This window comes from Marmota flaviventris, chromosome 12 (genome assembly GCF_047511675.1).
Source record: "Marmota flaviventris isolate mMarFla1 chromosome 12, mMarFla1.hap1, whole genome shotgun sequence".
NCBI classification, from domain to species: Eukaryota; Metazoa; Chordata; class Mammalia; order Rodentia; family Sciuridae; genus Marmota; species Marmota flaviventris.
In genome coordinates, this window is record NC_092509.1 from 102036478 (window position 1) to 102059107 (window position 22630).

The window sequence follows — 22630 nt, forward strand, 5'->3', positions numbered from 1 at the left end:
AGTTAGAGAGAAAAAACATAAACATATTTAAGCAAAATCCCAAAGTGAATAGCAGGATAATCTATTCAAAAGCAAAAATATTCCCCTGATTTATAGTATAATACTCAACAGTAAAGCCAAGATAGTCTGTCTATAAATACTTAATGAATACCTACCATATATGGAGTATGGCTCTAGGTGGTAGACACACAGTGTGAAATGTCACAAAGTCCTTGCCCCATGAAACTTACTGACTTAATGTTTTAAGAGAAGAAAGTTCATATATACACATACACATATGTACATACACACATATACATGCATTTATAAGACATATATGAATATATATTTGTATATAAACATATTCATATATACATAAATACATATATACACACACATCAGTGTCTATTCTTTGTTCTCTGTTTTTTTTTTTAAATATTTGGCACAATAATATCCAATATTAGTCTAGGGAACTAATAATCACTATTGAAATTCAAGGTTTGGTATTTTCACAAACATGTCTATACATTCTGCTTTGTTTTTGGTATTTTTTAATTTTACCCCATCAATAATATTCTATTAAACTTTAAGTAGATGACAGCAATATTTTATGCTGTAACACTAACAAAATCAGAGAACCGGTACAAAGAATCGATTAACAAATCTATCATTCAACAATGACAAGGAGAAATTCTTATTTAAAAAAAAAAGAAAACAGATTTGGGCTGGGGTTGTAACTCAGTCGAAGAGCGCTTGCCTAGCACATGTGAGGCACTGGGTTCAATCCTCAGCACCATATAAAATAAATTTAAAAAATAAAATAAAGGTATTGTGTCCATCTACAAGTAAAAAAAAATTTAAAATAAAAAGCAGAATTACTTAACGTGAAATCAGTCTGTTTGTACTTATTTTTTTTGTGTTAATGCAAAACTCTCTTCTGGTGTTTTAGTCTAGGTCACTAGGACACCTCTATTACACCTAGAACCCACCACAGCATCTCTCTCGTGTGGAAGAAAACTAAAGTCTCTATTTTTTTGTTTTTTGCTTATCTTTATTCACATGAATCAAGTTTATATGACCATTAGATTATAGAAATATAGAAGAACCCTTTAAAAATGCAAGTTGTAGAGTGCTCACCCAGCACGCGTGAGGTACTGGGTTCAATCCTTAGCACCACATAAAAATAAAATACAGGTATTGTGTTCAGCTACAACTAAAAAATATATATTAAAAAGATACAAGATGTTATAGAAAAGTACCAAAAAGGCAAGAATTGATCTTAAATCTCAACAAAATATTTCAACTATACAAATACTAAAAATTGGCCATAGGAGGTGGCACACACCTATAATCCCAGTGGTTCCAGTGGCTAAGGCAGGAGGATCGCAAGTTCAAAACCAGCCTCAGCAATTTGGCAAGTCCCTAGGCAACTTAATGGACCCTGTCTCAAAATAAAAAATTTAATAGGGCTAGGAATGTGGCTCAGTGGCTAAGCGCCCCCTGGGTTTAATTCCCAGTACCAAAATAAAAAAAGAAATACTTAAAATTACCTTTTTATAATAAAATCCCACATATATGACTATCACATGGGCAGAAAAAAAATTATGACCAAAGAGGTCTCTTCCAACCCTAAGATTTTATGATTTTATAATATTTTTAAGATGCTAAATTTTTCTTATTCGGGGAAATTTGCAACTTTAATCATGATCCTCATCAATTCTCTGGTTTTGGAAATCTCCTCTACAACAAATTCGGTTAGTTTGCTTTATTAGTTTTCAGGTGGTTTTGTTTTGATGTACATGTAAGAATACTGGTAACTACCAGATAGTAGGAGGCAAGAGGAGGCAACATAGAGTAGAAAGGATTTGTTTTGAGTGGCAGACAAAAATGGATTCAAATTCTATAGATTCTTCCATTTAGATATGTGACGACCAAACTATTTGAAGTATGATCCTTACCTGTGAAATGAAATTGCTAAAAGGGTTAAATAAAATAATATGTATTATACATGTTTACTATGAAGATATGTATAGATATGTTCATGGTACTAGTCATACAGTAGCTATGGTATAAATGTCATTTCTCATCCATTTTCAGACAATATTTTTCTCTCATAGAGACCTGAGAACCATGACTAAGTAAAACATCCAGCATTTCCCAAATTCATTTGCAGACTCTCATGCCCATGCTGCATTTTAATGAGACACAAAGATACAACAAAGTACCTAGTAACAGATCTGGTAATACTAATATTTGAGAAACTGTGAACCATTAGAAAGGTGATAAATTCCTAAAGAGAAGACAAAGTTTAAGCTTTCAACAAAAAAAATATGAATTTCAGCGATAAGTGTGATGCTTCATCTACTAAAATTCTGGACAGATGGCTTTGAAGACTTTAAAAATAAAGATATTTTAACTGTGTCTATCCCTAAGAATAAATGGGAAGGGGAACCTTGCAGTGTTATATTTGTGTGTCTCTGTGTGTATGTACTCATTTAAATGGGTTTTTAGATCAGGAAAGCCTGAGACAGTGTATATTTAATTCCTGAAAGGCCAACAGTAATGACTATTCCTGATGCTAATATTTACTGGGTTCTTCTGTATGTTGGGTACTTATGATCAGTGATTCATATTCATTATCATACATGCCGCTAAAAGCAGGTATGATTATTAGGAAAGCAAGGGTCAGAGAGGTTAGGCAACATGCTTAGTATTAACAAAAAGTAGAATAAAAAATTAAAACTCAAATCAGTTTGACACTAGAGTCCTGGTTGAACCACTGTTTCATTCTTTTTGATAAGTATCTATGAAATAACTGAAAATAAAAGGGCTGAGCATGGTGGTGCAAGCCTGTAATTCCATCTTCTGTGAAGCTGAGACAGGAAGATTGTCAGGTTTGAAAGCAGTGTGGGCAACTTTAGTGAGACCCTATCTCAAAATAAAATTTTACAAGAGCTAGAAAAGCTCAGTGGGAAAGCACTTGCCTAGCATGTGCATGTCTTTGGTTTTGTCTCCCATATTGCCACCCACCTCCCCCTCAAAAAAAAAAAGGAGAGAGAGACAGAATAGGAAAGGAAGGAAAGGAAAACATGGCAGCTAGGTTTAAATATATAGAGTTAGAAGTGGATAAATGGCCATACTTGAAATCTGCTTATAAGGCAAAATAAATTTAGAAGAAAGCTTTTTGGTAAATTCTGCTATGGTACTCTCCTGTCTACATCATTATCATTGGCTTGAATTAAACAAAGAAGGTAAACTTTTCACATCTACAACAGATTCAGAAAGATCACATAAAATTAGAAAGAAGGGAGGCTGGGGTTGTGGCTCAGTGGTAGAGTGCTCGCCTAGATGGGTAAGGCACTGTGTTCGATCCTCAGTACACATAAGAATAAATAAATAAAAATAAAGGCATTGTGTCCACCTACAACTAAAAAAAAATATTTTTAAAAAAACCTAGAAAGAAGGGCTAAGTGAGAGATGACAGTAAAGTCCTGCAACTAGGTTCAGTAAACTGACTGTCCAATTCAAAAGAAGTAAGATCTAGCTGAAGATCTTACTGTCCACATAGACAGAGCTGAAAAGACTATGAAACTAGCATGACCCTGCTGCTTACACAGCTAAGTACACCTGGGCTGCATTAAGGGAAGTACATAGTCTGGATGAGGCAACTATTAGTCCCACTACAAAGGAGGAAACTGTCCACAACCAACCGTAGCCTACCAGTCCATGCTCTGGCCTGCCTTCTTCAGAGGTGGCCTAGCTGACATGGTAATCCCAGTAGTTCCATTGCACACACCACTTAGCAGCTCCCACTTTCCTAGTTACACACAGGACAAAAGCAGGTCAGAAGCACATCACTACGGGGATTCCAAAATGGCAAAGGCCATTCATGTTTCTGAGTGGGGTACAGTCATAATCATGAAGCTCTATAAGCCAAACCACATGGGGAAGTGGCCTTCCATCCCCACATCCTCTCTCTGGTAACCCTGTTTTATTTTCTTCATGGAAATTATTATAATCTGAAACTACCTTATTTTTTACTTGGTTAACTTCAACTGGAATATTGTTTGTTCACCTCTGTTTGGATGTAAACCCCACGAGAACAGAACTTATTATTCTTGTTCACTACATGCCAAGTACCACAGTGACTTTCAGGTGGTTTTGTTTTGATGTACATGTAAGAATACTGGTAACTACCAGATAGTAGTTACCAACCTAAGAGGTACCCAATAAATATTTGCTAAATGAATAAATAAGCAAAATGCTAAAGAAATAAAGATGCTTACTCAGAAAGAGAAGAAGTATGTAAAAATAGTTTTCTCATACCAGAAGAACCACATAAAAATGGAGGTATTTCTGTGCTTCTCCAGAGATTTGATGTAAGATATTGGTGGGCATTTCAAGGAATAAGATTTTGGCTCAAGGCTAGGAAGTATCTTCTAAGTCACAGAACCACCAAATGACTGAACAGACCAACTTAATAAGTTATGAAACAATCCTTAGGGTAGGAGTAGTCCATAACTTACCAGTTCATCTAAAATTCCTAAGATTCAAAGCACATAAAGTCCATAATGAACATATACATGAAGAAAGGGAAAAAAGTGATCTTTCCATAGAAGAAAAGAAGTAATCTAAAACACACAGGCTTAAGTTGGAAATCTAAGTAAATATTGGTACCAATGAACTTAACAAGAAAACAAAAGAGATACCAATTTAAAAAATAAGAGTTGATGACTCCCCTTTGTAATTGTTCAGATTCATTTCTATGAGAAACCTACAGTAAATGGGTTGAAGGCAGCTAGATATACATGACTGGAAAACAGGTATAAGGCCAGACTTGGAGAGTTCTACTTGGCAAAAAGATGATAGTTCAGTCCCTGGGACTACACGTGCTTTCTGTGACATTATTTAAAGAGAACAATGAATTAGTATGGGGAGAGCATCACAAAATTATCACTCTCTAAGAATCATTTTGAAATGCTATCCACTCATTCATTTTTTTTGTTTGTTTTTAAACACGCTCTGCCAAGTTTTATTAAAGAAAAATTTTACATGTTTTACTTTTCACCAGGCTGTTCTGGCACGCTTCCAATGATATAAAAATCACCTGGATCAATGATACACAGTGTGCACACTCTGTAGTATTTTCCACATGCTGTGCCCAATTCAATATTATTGCCACTGTAGTGATGGACACCAGTTTTGGCCAACATGGCATAGTACTCTATTTCAGATTTCCTCAAAGCTCGACAATTGTTGGCGATGACGACCAATTTCACTTTGCCCTGTCTGATCATCTTCAGAGTCTGCTTGTACCCCAATACCTACTTTCCACTTTTCATAACAAGCTGGAGCCGAGAGTTGATCGAATCCAGAGACTTTTTCTTCTTTTTTGCGGCCACCATCTTCCTGCCCCAGCCAAGAGCAGCCGTCAAGATGGCCAGAGAGCTAGAGCACTCACTCATTTTTGGGGGCAGAAATGCACTTAAATAAAAACCCCAAAGGTCATTATCTTTCCTCTGAAAAATCTCCACTAAAAGGCATTCTTAGAAATCTTTTTTCAAACTGTGTTCCAAATGTTAAAGATATCTATATTAAAACATCTATATTTTAAGAGTAGTTATGAGATACAAATGATAATATTTCTCAAGGTAAATGCTATCAAATGACCATATGTTTAATTATATTTGATGAATAACAGAAGGATTTTAAAATTTTGTTTCTTGGCTGTTTCAAAATCTGTAATTCAATATAGAAGCTTAGAAAATAATATATTCTTTTCTGACAAGTCCAAAATATGTACTTGGATTACATCAATGTAAGGGTTATAAAATTAGCAGTATCTTTCTGCAAGAACTTAAATAAGACATACTTCATGAAATTCACATTATGAAGATTAAGTTGGTTTTATTTTCCAAATTGTGATTTTGTGATTAATTTTCCTATTAACATTAGAAAAGTATAAACAAGATTAAAAATAAGCATTAGAGAAAAATAGGTTCTATAACTTAAATTGTTCAGCATTTTTGTAATGTAGCCATATAACCAATATTTTTTAATTAATGGTCATGAGGGGGAAAAAGAGGCAACTGTTGCTCAACATTCTTAACCAAAAACATATAACTGAAACTATTGTTTAGAAGAAATCAACACAATAGTGAGGTGATGTGTATTATAAGTGAATGGTTTACTGTTATAAAAATAACAGGTCTAATCTCATCAAAAAGGCCTTCAATTCAAAGTCATTTCTACGAACACAAAGAAAACTGAATGACTCCCATTGGTATGTACCACAGGAAACTGTATACTACTGATACCCTAAAACACTTACATTATACATGTATTCTAGTAAGTATCAGCATAACATACTGCAGAGAAAATGGTCAAGACAACAGACCCAAACCTGCCTGTCCTCAGCAGCCCACTGACAAGGCTGGTCCTTAGTTACCTTTGGGAACTTGGCCAGCAAATGGTTCCCTACACTGACATAAAATGTCCCCTAAAAGGAACAGGTGGCTCAATGAGCCTTGATGGTTTGTACCAACATATGGACTATATTAAATATCTGCTTTCCTTCTAGAAATCTAGAATCTTGATAGGTGCTTCTGTGACCAACTCCCAAAACTTTACACATGTTGTCACAACTCATTGCTGGAAGGGGGTACCACATAACTCCACTGGGAGAGAACTCTTAAATACTTGAGCCTGTTGCCCTTTGCTAAATATTACTTTAAATCCCTTTGCTTATGATATAAATCTTAGCCCTAAGTGTGACCATAGGCTAAATATTATGAGCCCTTCCAAAAAATTTTGAAACATGAGTGTTGTCTTGGGAACTCCTAAGAAAGATGGGGTTGGGGATAATTTAACTTTTAAATCAATTCATCTAAATTTACACATTAAAGATATATTTACTACATCTCCAGATGCTGAAAAATTAATGAATATGGGGTTGGAGTGGTGGCTCAGTGGTAGAGTGCTTCCCTAGCATGCGTGAGGCACTGGGTTCGATTCTCAGGACCACATATGAATAAATTTTTAAAAAATAAAGGTCCACTGAAAACTAAAAATATTTTTTTAAAAAAATTGATGAACACATTAGAAAAAGAACAGAATTTGAAAAAGGCTAGAGAAACTAGCCAATACTAACGATGTAAAGTTTAAGGAACATAAAGTTGTGTGCTAGTCAACTTTCTATTACTATAGCAAATACCTGAGGCAATCAACTTATCTAAGGATTATTTTGGGCCATTGCTTTTGGACCTGGGGTGAGGCAAGGACATCATAGCAGCAGGTAAGATAGAGGAAGATGCTTAGCTTGTGGTGACCAGGTAGTTGGAAGTGGCTGGGGAAGGGACAGAGTTCTACACTGCTTTCAAAGGCTTGCCCCTAATGACTTAAGACCTCTCAAAAGACCCCATCTCTTAAAATTCCCACCACCACCCAAGAGGACTACACTGGAGAACAAGCTTTTAACACATGGGCCCTTGGGGGACATTTAAGATTCAAACTAGAGCAAAAAGTAAAACTGCATTGTTAAAAATACAAACTATTTTGCATACAGGAAGAATAAACATATTTGAGCGTATATAAAAAAGATGTATGAGTTTATTGAAATTAAACTTTAATATATTAAGATAATAAAATATAACTATCAAAGATACCTAATTGACTTGCTGGTTGAATTAACGGAAGTACTGTGCATAAACCAAATCTGTTACTGGTCATATCACACAGAGGACATTATTTTCATCTCTGAGCACCATTTCAAGAAGGATATAGTAGAACTAATTCAGGGAAGAGCTGGCAAGGAGCTTCAAAACCAGATTTTACAAGAATGGTTCCAGACTAAAACAAGGGTTGATGAGAACCAATGACTCCATGGAAGTATACAGAAGGCGCTTGGGTAAAATAGTTTAATTTTTTTCCATATAATCAGAGTCAGAGAAGTCAGAAAGCCATTCATTTCAGTTGAATATTTAAAAAAAAAATTATCTAAAATCCTGAGCTACCTCAGCTATTCTTTAAGAATCATTTTCAAGAAAAGTCTTAGAAATCCACTAAACGTGGATTTTGGAAGGAAGAATGCAATTAAAGTGAATACCTATTTTAAATAATCTTTCAACTCCCCTAAAATACTCTTTTCAATAGCTTTCCCATTTATATAATAACAGAAAGGCAGAAGAGAAAAGGAACTTTGAGGTACCTTCATTCCAACCACTTCTTAACTGAGTTGAGGGGAAAAGGACTGTTGGGAAGAGACTCAAGAAATATAGTTAATCCCAACAATTAAATTCACTTTGACTCAACAAATAAATGGCTTACTAGGCAGAGTACTCTGCATTCAATGAACAATGTAATAAGCACTACAGAGACACAAAGCATTCTGAGTAACCTCAGATATAAAGACATACCTAGGAGAAAAGTACAGACCTGGAGCTGCCTGTTCCGTAAACTCTAACCCCAGGTAGGACCTCTCAGAAGCAGTAAAGACCCTCACTTGCTCCAGCCACAAGGGTGGGAGCTGGGCCCACATTCTGCAGGTTAGGGAAACTCTACCTGTCAAAACCAGGTCTGAGGTCCTCAGACCCTAGTAGCTGAATTCTTGATGTCCACAAATTCTTCAAGGACACAGGCCTTAAGTTCTTTTGCTTAGAAAAAGATTCTCCTCTATCTTAAGAAGTCAGTATGAATATTACTGCTGTAAGGATGGGAAGGAAAAAAATCCTAAGCCCTTCCCAAGATGTAGCACATATAATAAAACAGGCAATGCTGAAGACTGCAACAACAATGGCAGAAGAGCACTGCCCGACCCAGTGTTCCTAAAATCACATGTAGCCTTGCACAGCCAAGCAGAGCACAGAGGCAGTGGTGAGCTGATGAACATGAGAAGACAATCTTGAGCTCAGAGATTCCTGGAACAAAGAACTTTGACAATTTTGTTTAAAAAAAGAGAAATATTAACCATCCTGGTTAATATTTCTTTGATTTTTTAAAAATCAAATATACAGAAGAAAAATATCACAATCAATCAATGGACTGGGAGAGGATAAAGTGAAAAACCACTTCCTTTAATTACTAAAATAAAACAAAAATCCACAAATTGGCTGTAAAACACTATATCTTGATAAATCACTGACATAATCTGGCTTGCTCCTTTCAGAAAGCAAGCTGGCAAAATGTATAAATAATCTCAAAATACCCTCATACAGTTTGATTCTATTTCTCTTAAAAACTTTAAGAAGAAAACTTACAATAAAGTTCATTGAATTAGGCAAAAGCGAATGAAGGGAAGGGAGGGGTAATGGGAACAGGAAAGACAGTAGAATGAATCTGGCATTACTTTCCTATGCTGGTATATGAATACACAACCTGTGAAACTCCATATCACATACAACCATGAGGATGGAATCCTAATTAGAATAAATTATACTCCATGTATGCAAAATATGTCAAAATACACTCTTCCATCATGTATATATGAAAAGAATAAATTTTAAAAAAGAAAGAACACATCCAGTAAAAAAAAAATTAAGAAATTCACTGAGACTACATGGGATCCAATGATGGTTCTGCCACTTCAGTGGCTTGGAACAGTACTCTGTGCATAAAAGCATATGTAACAGTTTGTTTTTATCCTAATGGACCAAATGAAGTATGTCACTGAGATAAATATCAAGGCCATTTATTCATTTTTCCCACCTATTTACTAAACTTGAAGAACACCAAAATTTTCTGATGTTAGTTTAAAACAATAGTATTGGTTACAGCAAAAATTAATAGATAATGCATTAAACATATGTGATTAACAAAATTACTAAGAATTTCTAAACTTCTAAATTCAGGGTAAAAGTCAATTGTGGTGCATACAAAATTACTTTATATCCTGACTCATTCATTGACTGTGGCAAACATCATAAAATTCCTAGTGCTCTAATAAATCTTAGCCATCAATATGATTATATACATTTATTTTCTAACTTACAAATTACCAAGAACCTACTAACAACGTCATACATTAAAGTAAATTATAAATTTTCTTAAGTTGTATACATTTTGGAATTGTATACAAGTTTGTCTCTTAATACTGCTAGATACTCTGTTCCTTCATTTTCTTTACTGCTTATTGGAGTATTATGAAAAAGGCTGGCAGCTTATAAGTGTATCAACTTGTTAATTCTGTAGGATTATCATTTGCTGATGAGAAGTTTAACAGATGCCTCTGATGTTCAAAGATTACATCCAATGCTAACTGACTCCATACTTAAAGGTAAAATAAATTTATGTTTATGTCATATTAGAGGTTGAATAAATAGCAAGTTTTATATGCAAAAACATTACACAAATAGGAAAATGATTAAATTTAAGTATGTAAATTAGCTGCATAAAGGTAAGAACTATTAGAAAGAGGAGACCTGTATCTTGTTTACAGTTGACGAACTGCTGGAATCATAAAGAATCACTCTCTGCTTTTACGTTAGTCACTTCTCACACCTCTGAGCTATACTCTGGAACTACAGCAACTAGTTGGCTAGATACTGAGACAATTCATAAAATGCACTGATGCCTTACCACTTCAATCTACTAAATTGCTCCTAAGACTTTTCTGCAATCTCTTCCTCAAATTCTAGGAATTAGATACTCTGTCCCCTTGATGGCTTTCTATAATTCAATAAGTTATTCTTGGATTTAAAAGATTCCATGAGTACTATAGAACCACAACTTAAACCCTGTACCAAAAACAAAAACAAAAATAAAATAACAAACTCAATCAGTAAGTATTTATTGTCCTAATTTGTTAATTTGAAATGCAAAAATATCTAGTAATTCAAATTGTAATAATTTGGCTTTTGCAATGATTCAGCTTGAAAACTCCTAAGTTAGTAACATAGGTTAAGTAGTTTAAAATTGTCATGGAATCCAATAATCTACACTCTATCTACAACTACCCAACCAGTTCTAGATACAACTAAGTAGACCATCATCCAGCCCTTATATTATGATGTTTCCAGTGCCAAAATCTATGGCTGAGTCTCATTCTTTCAATTTCTTTTTGAATTACAATAAAAAATTAAAATAAAAAATTTTCAATTTCTTTCAATTTATGAGAATTCTCATAAATTAAAATTATCTAAACCAAAGTATAACTGGAAACATATAATCATTTTAAAGCTTTTGGCTATACTCATGGACCAGTGTTATCATGTAGCTGTGCTGGGAAAGTATAGGATTGTAAGTTCAGCTCAATGTCAAATCTTTTTCTATTTTTTTATTGGTTCATATTACTTATATGTTTTCTTTTGACACCAATTGTATATCAATTTTAAAGAGATGTATACTTTCTCTACATTACTTTTTATCATGGTCATGGTCATTATTTTCCAAGATTCCTTTGAAATATGTTCTTAGAAAACATATTTGGCTGTAAATGGATGGAACTGGAGACTATCATGCTAAGTGAAATAAGCCAATCCCCCCCAAAACAAAGGCCAAATGTTCTTTCTGATACAAGGATGCTAACATACAATTGTGGGGAGGGTAGGGGGAACAGAGTTCATTGGATTAGACAAAGGGGAATGAAGGGAAGGAAGTGGGGATGGGAATAGGAAAGACAGTACATCATGTACAACCACAAGAAGGGGGTCCTAATTAGAATAAGTGATACTCCATGTTATGTATAATATGTCAGAATACACTCTACTGTCATGGTATATCTAAAAAGAACAAATAAAAAGTACAAAAAAATTGCCATGGAAATTTAATTTAATTAAGAGAATAACCTTTTCAAGCAAATCCATGGAATTAATTTATATTCAATTGATGCACATACTAGAAACTATTTAAGAAAAAGTTTCATCTAAGGGTATTTATAAGGCAATCCTGGGTCTCCCTAATTTGAGTTCTTTTAATTTTTCTGTAACTCCATTGTTTAATTGAAATAAAACTAAAGTATTACTAAAAGGTTTTATTTAAAACACCGCTATTTCAGATGGATCTCTCTGATTATCTGAGTAAAATTTGTCGACTACACACAAACATATATAAAGCACTGTAGTTAAAAACACCAAAACATTTCCATCATACTGCTTGAGAAAAATCTACACTATGATGACTTCAACAACATTGAAAATCCACTACAAAAGAAAATTAAGAAAAAAAAAGAGCATAGCTATAACATGTTTACTTTTGAAAAGTAGTTAAATAAGAATATAGCATGATTTTGACAATTATTTATCATTAAGATTACTAATTTTTAAATACACAGAAAATTCTGTTCAACTCAGCCTATATACCTCTTAATAAAGGCAGCAGATGACCACTGTGTTTTCAAAGGGAAAGGTAATTTTTCATTACCTCCTACAGACAAAAAAAGTGTTTAAGAAATACTAGCACACTGACCATGGCTAATAATACATATCATTCAAGATTCCCATGATCTCAAAGCCTTACTTTTCACTTAGTTAACTTTAAAATATCTTTCCTATGTCAGAAATTAAAAGATAAAATTTCATGTAGAATTTTTCTTATATGAATTAAGTCAATCCTCATTTTCTACTCAAAAAAGAAGGTTCAGGTCATTCTTCCTCTACAACACCAGCTCTCCACAGACAGGATATTCAAGAACCTGCCCACAAGCATTATTGTCACTACACAGATCTGTGTCAGCAGGATCTCTTTCTAACTATATAGTCTTGCTGGGACCACTTTAAAAAACCTTATGTGAAATGAGACAGTATTTACTCACAGAGGCTTTAAAAATACATCTAATTCATAGTATCAAGGGAATTATTACATATGTTCAAAAAGCATTTTACACTTTTTCAAATTTCAATTAGCAGTGTTTTCCAATAATTGCTTAACCTTCACAGTTGATTGAAGAAGCAGGAACCTGTCTGAATTTTCCTCATGTTACAATGAATGTGACCTCAATATTCCATATCCCTATTGCAAAAGTAGGACATCATGTACAATTCCACCCAAAGACATTATTTCAAATTCTAATATGTCTTCTTTAAAAATGTATACCTTTAATTAGGATGAAAGTCATGAAGCCTGTAGAATGACTACAAATTGAGAATGTAGGGTTGCCCAAAGTTTGTAACTTGGGTACAAATGAAGCATTAAAATGCACGTGCACACCCACACACACTTATCTGTTGTCATGTTACTGACGTATCCGCAGATATCTAAAACTATAGAAGTAAATCAAGATAAAGTCCAATAATAAATTTTAATAATTTGTTTGATTTTAAGTATTAAATCTATTTTAAAACACAGAGCAGAGCTGCTAGGTAAAGTTGATGATTTAAAAAAAAAGAAGCCATCACAACATATATTTAATAATATTACATTCTAAATATGATTTTTAAAATGTACTTCTTCAGATTTCCAAATAAACATCCCTAAAAATTCAGAAAAATTTTAAGGTCTTGAACATGTCATAAGTTTTTTAAAAACTGCCTTTGGTGCAACATAAGTAGAGAGTGAAATAAATTTAATTTTAGGGATATCAACTTTTTCTTCAAAACTCAGTTCTTAGCAAAACAAATTTGATGTGTATCTATTTGTACTTTTAAATTACTATATAAATCTAATCAATGACAAGAGGAACATTTCACAAAAACCAATGTATAAATTATATTAAAGATACTTTCTGACACAAAAGAAACTGTATTTTGAAATTGGATACTTTAACAATTCTAAAAACATAATTTTAAAGTAACTTTTCTTTGCCAAAATAATACAAGGAAAAAAAACAAATCTAACTTAGCTTCTTATATTAAAGCTAGTATTTTAAGAATAATTTCTACCTGCTCCTTACCAAACTACCTTTTAATCCTCTAAAAAGCTATCATTTTTAATAATATTAATCTTATCAATTTAGTGTTTTAATTACAAAACTCCTGAAGGAGTAAATGGAATGTGTGTGAAGAAACCATTAGCATAAAATATATGATCTAGTAATACCTATTTTTAACTTCAAACTCCATTGGGAACATAAGTAAACACTTTTCAAAAAATATTTATTTTTTAGTTTTAGGTGGATACAATATCTTTATTTTTATGTGGTGCTGAGGATCAAATCCAGTGCCTCACAGGTGCTAGGCAAGCATTATACCACTTGAGCTACAACCCCAGCCCCAGTAAACACTTTTAAATTGCATTTACATATAATATGTACATGAGCTCATCTTCATGTCAGGTATAATCATAGACAAGTGTACTGTAGATCACCTCTCGTTAACTATGTTTCACTCACAGACCCATTCTGAATTTTAGAGAGCGGGCTACATAATTTTGTACTTTATTTTTGTGCTTTGCAATTAAATAATTTTTGCCACCTTGAATTTATACAGTATATTTGGGCATTTTTAACTGCCATTGACCTTATTTATACTCAAGCAGAAAACATAAAGCAAAACTAGAGTCAAAATTTTAAAGTTAGATAAATGTGATTTCCCTCAGATTAAGTATCACTATCACTTTTGGAAGTGAAAGAATTTTAGAAAATACTTTCATTCAATGAATTCCACTATGACTACTATGTTTCTTGATATTTATCACCTAAAAATTTCAGAATTTTAGAATCTCAAAAATGTTAATTACTATAATGAAGGTTCTAATATCACATACATCTTTTAAGTATTTATCAAAATAACAGACTCCTGCTGAATTTATTTATATGACCTTCTTTACATTGGGTGTCACATGTAAAAAGAAAATAAAAGTTATCACTAAAAAGTCATAAACACATATACACAAAATAAATAAATAAATAAATAGAAATTCACGAAACATGATCTTCAGAGATGGACGACCTACAGGAGAATGCTGATATTTAGAAAATGCACTTAATGCAGCAACTGGACCCTATATCCCCAGTGCAGGGCCAACCTCTGGTCTTTACAAAGACATGAAAAATGAAAGATGCCATCATTAGTGCAATATAAAATCCTACAGTGATGAGATTTCAGATTCAGCAAACAGCACTTCAATCCGTTTATGTTAAGACACAAATGCATTAAGAACATCTAATATTGCAAGAAGAAGGTCATCAAGTCTCTCTGAAAAATTTACCTGAAATAAATATTACAGAAATCAGAAAACTGTATAAACTATCTTCATAAAAATGCAGTATGTTAGATAGAGTTGTTTGCAATAATAACATAAGCTATTTTAAAAAACATCAAAATATTTTTAAATGTTCAGTATTACTTTTAATAAAACATTAATTTTCTTGATTATAAAAGAAATGATCGGGCTGGGGTTGTGGCTCAGAGGTAGAGGGTAGAGTGCTTGCCTAGCATGCGTGAGGCACTGGGTTCGATCCTCAGCACCACATAAAGTAAAAAATAAAGACACTGTGTCCACCTATAATTAAAAATAAACATAGTAGAGGGAACTGTGACCAAACACAGAGCAGGCCCAGCGGCAGGCTGAGGGGCAGAGCCGCCCCCCACCCCCCTCGCCTGCCAGGTAGGGGAAGGGTGACCACCGACAGAAAAGGCCCAGTGGCCCGTGGCGGGACAGAGCTTCCAATCACTCCTGCAAGGTAGGCGGGCCTGCGACCCACCGGCAGAAGAGGAGCAGCCGCCTGCTGAGAGGCTGAGCCGCCCCCTCCCCATGCGCCGGCATAGTAGAGGGAACTGTGACCAAACACAGAGCAGGCCCAGCGGCCTGCTGAGGGGCAGAGCCGCCCCCCACCCCCCTCGCCTGCCAGGTAGGGGAAGGGTGACCACCGACAGAAAAGGCCCAGTGGCCCGTGGCGGGACAGAGCTTCCAATCACTCCTGCAAGGTAGGCGGGCCTGCGACCCACCTGCAGAAGAGGAGCAGCCGCCTGCTGAGAGGCTGAGCCGCCCCCTCCCCCTGCGCCGGCATAGTAGAGGGAACTGTGACCAAACACAGAGCAGGCCCAGCGGCCTGCTGAGGGGCAGAGCCGCCCCCCACCCCCCTCGCCACCCGCCGGCAGAAGAGGAGCAGCCGCCTGCTGAGAGGCTGAGCCGCCCCCTCTCCCCCGCGCCTGCAAGGTAGTCGGAACTGCGACCACTATCAGAACAGGTCAGACCTGCAACCGAGAGACAGAACAGGCCCAGTGGCCTGAGGAAGGGTAGAGCCGCCCCCCCCCCACGCCTGCAAAGTAGGCGGACCTGCGACCCACTGGCAGTACAGCCCCAGAGGCCTGCAGAGGGGCAGTGCCGCTGCCTGCGCCTGCAAAGTAGGCGGACCTGCTACCGACTGGCAGAGCAGGCCCAGCGGCCTGCCGGCGTGGTAGGCACATTGCCCCAATTGGAGGAGGGGCAGAGCCGCCGCCCGCGCCTGCGAGGGAGACTTTGCAACTATACAAGACCAATATAAATATATAGGGGGAAAATTCAATAGCACAACAGTTTCACCAAGTAGAAAGGAACGCGAACAGTATGAAGAGACAAGGAAAGAAAGGACCACAAGCATTGCAGGTCAACTCGACGATAGAAGAGGTAATAGCTGCAGCTGATGGAATGTCAGATAAAGAATTCAGGATATACATGCTTCAGATGATCTGGAGTCTCAAGGAAGACATCAGACAGCAAAATCAGACAATGAAAGATCACTTCAACAATGAATTACATAAACAAATCCAAGAAGCAAAAGATCAACTATACAGGGAAATAGAGGTTATAAAAAACAAACAAACAGAAATCCTAGAAATGCAGGAAGCAATAAGCCAACTTAAAAACTCAATTGAGAATACTACCAGCAGAGTAGAACACTTAGAAGACAGAACATCAGACAATGAAGATAAAGTATTTCAACGTGAAAAGAACATAGACAGCTCAGCAAGACTGTTAAGAAACCATGAGCAGAACATCCAAGAAATATGGGATAACATCAAGAGACCAAATTTAAGAGTCATTGGGATACAGGAAGGAACAGAGTTTCAAATCAAAGGAATGAGCAATCTATTCAATGAAATGATACGAGAAAACTTCCCAGACTTGAAGAATGAGACAGAACCCCAAATCCTAGAAGCCTACAGGACGCCGAAGGTGCAAAATCATAAGAGACCCACACCTAGACACATTATAATGAAGATGCCCAACATACAGAATAAGGAGAGAATTTTAAAAGCTACAAGAGAAAGGAAGCAGATCACATTTAGGGGTAAGCCAATCAGGATAACAGCTGATCTTTCAACACAGACTCTGAAAGCTAGAAGATCCTGGAATAACATATTTCAAACACTGAAAGAAAATGGGTTCCAACCAAGAATTGTGTTTCCAGCGAAATTAAGCTTCAGGATGGAAGATGAAATTAAAACCTTCCACGATAAACAAAAGTTAAAAGAATTTGCAGCTAGAAAACCATCTCTTCAAAACATCCTTGGCAAAACATTACAGGAAGAGGAAATGGAAAATAACAATGAAAACCAACAGTGGGAGGTAGGACACTAAAGGGGGGAAAATAATCAAAGTGGAAAACAAACCATGTTTGGTAACATAAATAAACAAATATGGCTGGAAGAACAACCCATATCTCAATAATAACCCTAAATGTTAATGGCTTAAACTCACCAATCAAGAGACACAGGCTAGTAGAATGGATCACAAAACAAGACCCAACAATATGCTGCCTACAGGAGACGCATTTGATAGGAAAAGGACATACATAGGCTGAAGGTGAAAGGTTGGGAAAAATCATATCACTCATATGGACTTCGGAAACAAGCAGGAGTATCCATACTCATATCAAATAAAATAGATTTTAAGCCAAAGTTAATCAAAAGGGATAAAGAGGGACACTACATACTGCTCAAGGGAACCATACACCAACAAGACATAACAATCATAAATATATATGCCCCAAACAATGGTGCAGCTATGTTCATCAAACAAACTCTCCTCAAGTTCAAGAGTCTAATAGACCACCATACAATAATCATGGGAGACTTCAACACACCTCTATCACCACTGGACAGATCTTCCAAACAAAAGTTGAATAAGGAAACTATAGAACTCAATAACACAATTAATAACCTAGACTTAATTGACATATATAGAATATACCACCCAACATCAAGCAGTTACACTTTTTTCTCAGCAGCACATGGATCCTTCTCAAAAATAGATCATATATTATGTCACAGGGCAACTCTTAGACAATACAAAGGAGTAGAGATAATACCATGCATCCTATCTGATCATAATGGAATGGAACTGAAAATCAACGATAAAAGAAGGAAGGAAAAAGCATACATCACTTGGAGAATGAACAATAGGTTACTGAATGATCAATGGGTTATAGAAGACATCAAGGAGGAAATTAAAAAATTCTTAGAGATTAATGAAAACACAGACACAACATATCGGAATCTATGGGACACACTGAAAGCAGTTCTAAGAGGAAAATTCATTGCTTGGAGTTCATTCCTAAAAAAAAGAAAAAACCAACAAATAAATGATCTCATACTTCATCTCAAAATCCTAGAAAAAGAAGAGCAAAACAACAGCAAAAGAAGTAGAAGGCAAGAAATAATTAAAATCAGAGCTGAAATTAATGAAATCGAAACAAAAGAAACAATTGAAAAAATTGACAAAACTAAAAGTTGGTTCTTTGAAAAAATAAACAAAATCGACAGACCCTTAGCCATGCTAGCGAAGAGAAGAAGAGAACTCAAATCACTAACATACGGGATGAAAGAGGCAATATCACAACAGACACTTCAGAAATACAGAAGATAATCAAAAATTATTTTGAATCCTTATACTCCAATAAATTAGAAGATAGTGAAGGCATAGATAAATTTCTTAAGTCATATGATCTGCCCAGATTGAGTCAGGAGGATATAGACAACCTAAACAGACCAATATCAATTGAGGAAATAGAAGAAACCATCAAAAGACTACCAACTAAGAAAAGCCCAGGACTGGATGGGTATACAGCAGAGTTTTACAAAACCTTTAAAGAGGAACTAATACCAATACTTTTCAAGCTACTTCGGGAAATAGAAAAAGAGGGAGAACTTCCAAATTCATTCTACGAGGCCAACATCACCCTGATACCTAAACCAGACAAAGACACTTCAAAGAAAGAAAACTACAGACCAATATCTCTAATGAACCTAGATGCAAAAATCCTCAATAAAATTCTGGCCACTCGGATACAAAAACATATCAAAAAAATTGTGCACCATGATCAAGTAGGATTCATCCCTGGGATGCAAGGCTGGTTCAATATACGGAAATCAATAAATGTTATTCACCACATCAATAGACTTAAAAATAAGAACCATATGATCATCTCGATAGATGCGGAAAAAGCATTCCACAAAGTACAGCATCCCTTTATGTTCAAAACTCTAGAAAAACTAGGGATAACAGGAACATACCTCAATATTGTAAAAGCAATCTATGCTAAGCCTCAGGCTAGCATCATTCTGAATGGAGAAAAATTGAAGGCATTCCCTCTAAAATCTGGAACAAGACAGGGATGCCCTCTCTCACCACTTCTGTTCAACATAGTTCTCGAAACACTGGCCAGAGCAATTAGACAGACGAAAGAAATTAAAGGCATCAAAATAGGAAAAGAAGAACTTAAATTATCACTATTTGCAGATGACATGATTCTATACCTAGCAGACCCAAAAGGGTCTACAAAGAAACTATTAGAGCTAATAAATGAATTCAGCAAAGTGGCAGGATATAAAATCAACACGCATAAATCAAAGGCATTCCTGTATATCAGCAACAAATCCTCTGAAATGGAAATGAGGACAACCACTCCATTCACAATATCTTCAAAAAAAATAAAATACTTGGGAATCAACCTAACAAAAGAGGTGAAAGACTTATACAATGAAAACTACAGAACCCTAAAGAGAGAAAGAGAAGAAGATCTTAGAAGATGGAAAAATATACCCTGTTCATGGATAGGCAGAACTAACATCATCAAAATGGCGATATTACCAAAAGTTCTCTATAGGTTTAATGCAATGCCAATCAAAATCCCAACGGCATTTCTTGTAGAAATAGAGAAAGCAATCATGAAATTCATATGGAAAAATAAAAGACCCAGAATAGCAAAAACAATGCTAAGCAGGAAGTGTGAATCAGGCGGTATAGCGATACCAGACTTCAAACTATATTACAGAGCAATAGTAACAAAAACAGCATGGTACTGGTACCAAAACAGGCGGGTGGACCAATGGTACAGAATAGAGGACACAGAAACCAATCCACAAAACTACAACTATCTTATATTTCATAAAGGGTCTAAAAGCATGCAATGGAGGAAGGATAGCATCTTCAACAAATGGTGCTGGGAAAACTGGAAATCCATATGCAACAAAATGAAACTGAATCCCTTTCTCTCGCCATGCACAAAAGTTAATTCAAAATGGATCAAGGAGCTTGATATCAAATCAGAGACACGCCGTCTGATAGAAGAAAAAGTTGGCTACGATCTACATACTGTGGGGTCGGGCTCCAAATTCCTCAATAGGACACCCATAGCACAAAAGTTAATAACTAGAATCAACAAATGGGACTTACTCAAACTAAAAAGTTTTTTCTCAGCAAAAGATACAATAAGAGAGGTAAATAGAGAGCCTACATCCTGGGAACAAATCTTTACTCCTCACACTTCAGATAGAGCCCTAATATCCAGAGTATACAAAGAACTCAAAAAATTAGACAATAAGAGAACAAACAACCCAATCAACAAATGGGCCAAGGACCTGAACAGACACTTCTCAGAGGAGGACATACAATCAATCAACAAGTACATGAAAAAATGCTCACCGTCTCTAGCAGTCAGAGAAATGCAAATCAAAACCACCCTAAGATACCATCTCACTCCAGTTAGATTGGCAGCCATTATGAAGTCAAACAACAACAAGTGCTGGCGAGGATGTGGGGAAAAGGGTACACTTGTACATTGCTGGTGGGACTGCAAATTGGTGCAGCCAATTTGGAAAGCAGTATGGAGATTTCTTGGAAAGCTGGGAATGGAGCCACCATTTGACCCAGCTATTCCCCTTCTGGGTCTATTCCCTAAAGACCTAAAAAGAGCATGCTACAGGGACACTGCTACATCGATGTTCATAGCAGCACAATTCACAATAGCTAGACTGTGGAACCAACCTAGATGCCCTTCAATGGATGAATGGATAAAAAAAAATGTGGCATTTATACACAATGGAGTATTACTCTGCATTAAAAAATGACAAAATCATAGAATTTACAGGGAAATGGATGGCATTAGAGCAGATTATGCTAAGTGAAGCTAGCCAATCCCTAAAAAACAAATGCCAAATGTCTTCTTTGATATAAGGAGAGTAACTAAGAACAGAGTAGGGTCGAAGAGCATGAGAAGAAGATTAACATTAAACAGGGATGAGAGGTGGGAGGGAAAGGGAGAGAGAAGGGAAAATGCATGGAAATGGAAGGAGACCCTCAGAGTTATACAAAAGTACATACAAGAGGAAGTGAGGGGAAGGGGAAAAATAATACAAGGGGGACAAACGAATGTCAGTAGAGGGGGCAGAGAGAGAAGAGGGGAGGGGAGGGGAGGGGAGGGGAGGGGGGATAGTAGAGGATAGGAAAGGCAGCAGAATACAACAGACACTAGTATGGCAATATGTAAATCAATGGATGTGTAACTGATGTGATTCTGCAATCTGTATATGGGGTAAAAATGGGAGCTCATAACCCACTTGAATCAAATTGTGAAATATGATATATCAAGAACTATGTAATGTTTTGAACAGTCAACAATAAAAAATTTAAAAAAAAATAAAAAATAAAAATTAAAAAAAATAAATAAATACATAAATATTTTTTTTAAAAAGAAATGATCATTGTAAAAACAAAATTTTTAAAAAGAACAGTAATAAAAAAGAAAACCCTAATTACATCACTTTTAGTATTTTAAAAGACAACCGATTTTACTATTTATAATTAAATTATGGATCTTTAAAATTTTAGAGCAACACTAATAATGTATAAAACTTTTGTCTATTAAAAATACTGAAAAGGGAATAAATTCTTTCATTTCTAGTCAATTTGTTTTCCTTAATATCTATACAACTGAAAAATCTACCTGAGTTTCTCTATACAACTGGTTATATAATATGCCTTTTTCTATATATTCTTCTTAATCCTAAAACATAGCTCTGTTTGGGAAAAAGAGCACCCACTAGAACTTACACAGCATTGGCTCACCAGTGTTACTGTGCACCAGGAGAGCCCTACCTGAACAGAAGCAATGCTGTGCTCAGAATGTTAACTTTTTTTTTTTAAACAAAACAATCTACTTTACTCAAACTAAAGTTACAAAGGAAGTATATCAATGTTTAAACTGAAACTCTTACATTACTCTTAAATGTATCCAGTGGAATTTAAATGTGATATAGATTGGATACCCATCATTATTCATTTAAAAAACTAGCCTCAAGCTCCTAGAATGTTACCTTAGCAGATTCCCTACAACTTGATCTTTCTTATTGCTTATAAAGTTGGATGGTTTTCACAATTAATGATTAGTTAGCTTGGGAAGGGGGGAGGGCACAGGAGAACCACAGAAAATCTCTTTAAGAAAATAATTTTATTTATTTTTGAACTCATATGGTTTGTGGTATCTGTAAAGCAAATTGACTTATTAATCATTGTTTGT

General features: G+C 35.5%; 1 protein-coding gene, 1 long non-coding RNA gene and 1 pseudogene across 4 annotated transcripts in view; 1 reads left to right on the forward strand and 2 right to left on the reverse strand.

Annotated features, from left to right (window-relative positions):
* The window catches only part of Rabgap1l (RAB GTPase activating protein 1 like), a 620475-nt gene that overhangs the window by 358860 nt on the left and 238985 nt on the right, over nucleotides 1-22630 (reverse strand). The window lies entirely within an intron of this gene.
* Nucleotides 1-22630, forward strand: part of LOC114092471 (uncharacterized) — a 353583-nt gene that overhangs the window by 265435 nt on the left and 65518 nt on the right. The window lies entirely within an intron of this gene.
* Nucleotides 5037-5384, reverse strand: LOC114092470 (large ribosomal subunit protein eL30 pseudogene; annotated as a pseudogene).